This window comes from Glycine soja, chromosome 5 (assembly GCF_004193775.1).
Source record: "Glycine soja cultivar W05 chromosome 5, ASM419377v2, whole genome shotgun sequence".
Classification (NCBI taxonomy): domain Eukaryota; kingdom Viridiplantae; phylum Streptophyta; class Magnoliopsida; order Fabales; family Fabaceae; genus Glycine; species Glycine soja.
In genome coordinates, this window is record NC_041006.1 from 24,859,876 (window position 1) to 24,863,152 (window position 3,277).

Here is a 3,277-nt window from a genome sequence, read left to right on the forward strand (position 1 = left end):
CAGAAGCAACCGCCTTCTGGAGGAATCTTCTGGAGGGCCCAAATGGGCCTGGGTGCTATTTGCACCCCCATTTTTACTAAGTACACCCCCCTCTGCTGTTTTTTGGTAATTCTTTTTTCGTAAAGTTACGGAAACTTACGAATTTCGTAACGATACTTGTTTTCTTTCCGTAATGTTACGGAACCTTGCGGATTACATAATCATCCCCTTTTTGACTTACGGAATGTTACGGAACCTCACTTAATTATGCAACGATGCTTCCATTTGATTTCCGATGTGTCACGGAAACTTACGGATTGTGCATCAACATTTTTTTGGTTTTTCGGCATGTCCTGGAATTTCATAAATTGCCTAATGATGGGTGCCAAGCACCTCACAAGGACCAAAGAATGGTCGCATGTCATCAAGCAAAGGTCCCCGGACGAAATTAGGGTATGACACCAAGGGTCCGGTAGTAGGCGGACACACCTTATGGTTATCCACACCTTTCGTCAGCTAGAGGCAAGCGAGCCCGTTGACACGCAGAGACTAATGTGGTCATCTGCACCCTTCCCGGAGATGTCAGCGTCTTCTGGCCGAGACCGCGAAAAAGTCTCAATTCTGTTATCGTGACCCGAGGGTCTGGTAGCATGCGGACATACCTTATGGTTATCCGCTCCTTTCATTGACAAGTCCGATGACGCCCGGAGATAACATATGGTCGCCCACACCCTTCCTATCTGAAGACTATCGTAGTCCCTTTTATCATCCAAAGACGAACAAGTATGATGATATCGGGATGATGATGGTCATCCACTTTTAATCATGTTGAAAATTGTTGCAGATTTTACCTTTGTCATCCAGAGACGTTCAAGTTTGATGACGCGTAAGACTCGTCTCTGCTAACCAGAGACGATCAAGTTCGATGACATGCGGAGATATCCAAGGGTTATTCGTACACACATTTATGCTACCCCGACCTATGAGAAGTGCCATACCCTAATTTCGTCCGGGGACCTTTGCTTGATGACATGCGACTTTTTTTTGGTCCTTGTGAGGTGCTTGGCACCCATCATTAGGCAATTTGTGAAACTCCGGGACGTGCCGGAAAACAAAAGAAAATATTGATGCACAATCCGTAAAGTTCCGTGACACACCGAAATCAAATGGAAGCATCGTTGCACAATTAGTGGGGTTCCGTAACATTCCGTAAGTCAAAAAGGGGATGATTATGTAATCCACAAGGTTCCGTAACATTACGGAAAGAAAACAAGTATCTTTACAAAATTCGTAAGTTTCCGTAACTTTACGAAAAAAGAATTACCAAAAAAAAGGCAGGGGGGTGTACTTAGTAAAAATGGGGGTGCAAATAGCAACCGGGCCAACTTGGGCCCTCCAGAAGATTCCTCCAGAAGGCTGTTGCTTCTGGAGGAAGCAACCCTGCTCGCCTGGGCGAGCTGGGTGGCAAGCTTCTCCCCCAATTTTCTATAAATAGGGGGAGAAGTGAAGTGAAAAAGGGTTCAGCCCCTTAGGCACTTCTCTCTCTTTCGAATTTGCTTTGAAAAATTGTTTCCATAACGTTTCCGTGAGGAATTTTGCGAAGGTTTTCGACCGTTCTTCGACGTTTTTCATTCGTTCTTCATCGTTCTTCGATCTTCAATGGGTAAGTACCTCGAACCAAGCTTTTCGATTCATTCTATGTACCCGTGGTGGTCCACATTGTGTTTCGTGTATTTTTATTCTCGTTTCATTTACTTTTTATACCCCCTTTTACCTTCCTTAAGCCATTTTATTTAAGTCATTTCTCGCTTAACCTAAAAATAAAATAAATTTCCACCGATCGTTTGAATTGTATTATCCGTTAACTTCGGTTAAAATGAATTCCGACCGTTCGGTCGTGCCGTAACCACATTGGAAATAAAAAAAGAGGTAAAATAATAATATAATAATAAAAAAAACGTCTTTTAGTAAAATAAAGCGGAAAATCAATCGGACGTTTTCTCTTTGGGATTTCTCATTCTTAATTGAATTGACTAATAACTAAAGTGAAACTAAGGCTAAAATCAACTCGCCTAGTCAAGCTTGTCCGTAAAAATAGATTTTTGAAGTTTATCATTTCAATTTCTTACTAAGTAAAATGGATCATTTTCAAGGTCCAACGCCTTAAAATGATCACCTTTTAAGTAAAAAAGAATCACTTGATAAGAAAGAACTACGTAGTCTGATTTCCTCATCGCAATTGAGGAATACGTAGGAGCAAAGGGAAACACCCTTGTCGACCACAAAAAGAGAAAAATATAAAAAAGGGTATAAAGGATATAAAGACATAAAAAGGGAACGTAAAATCAAAGTCATGTTTGCACATTCGATTAAAGGCTACCGTCCCTTGGGACGGACGTGTGGGGTGCTAACACCTTCCCCGTGTGTAAATACAACTCCCGAACCATTCACTTAAAAGTTCATAGATCGCATCTTTTCCGGTTTTTCCGACGTTTTCCTCAAATAAACGTTGGTGGCGACTCCGCGCGTATTCCTTTCTTGGAACACGCATCCCGCGAGTCACGCGTCGCCCTCCCGCCAAAGGGTAGGTTGCGACAAGAAGTCAGGTAGCATACGGAGACGTCCTATACGGTAATCGCACATATTTTGATGAAAAAAATGTCTTCAATCATTGCATGCCTTCAAAGGCGACAATGTCCTTACACATTTCGAAGAGATAATGTCTTCAGTCATTGCATGCCTTCGAAAGGCAACAATGACCATCATTTGCTTTCGAAGACGACAATGTCTTCAGTTATTGCATGCCTTCAAATGGCGACAATGTCCTTATCTACATTTCGAAGACGACAATGTCTTCAGTCATTGCATGCCTTTAAAAGGCGACAATGACCATCATTTGCATTTCAAAGACAACAATGTCTTCAGTCTTTGCATGCCTTCAGAAGGCAACAATGTTCTCATCTACATTTCAAAGACGACAATGTCTTCAGTCATTGCATGCCTTCAAAAGGTGACATTGTCTTCATATGCATTTTGAAGACGACAATGTCTTCACCTCAAAAACTTCAATATCTTTTTCCAATTTGTTGCGTAGGACTCGACGTCCATTCTTTGTACGCTTCTTTTTATAAAAAAAAAGAGTGATGAGTGAAAATGAAAATGAAAATGAAAATGAAAATGAATTAAAAGAGAAAAGAAGGAATTTCAATGTCTTCATGCCTTCACGGGTTTTATTGCTTGGATTTGTGCTAGTGGCCGGTAAGGTAAAGATTCAACTCGAACGAAATTAATGCCTTAT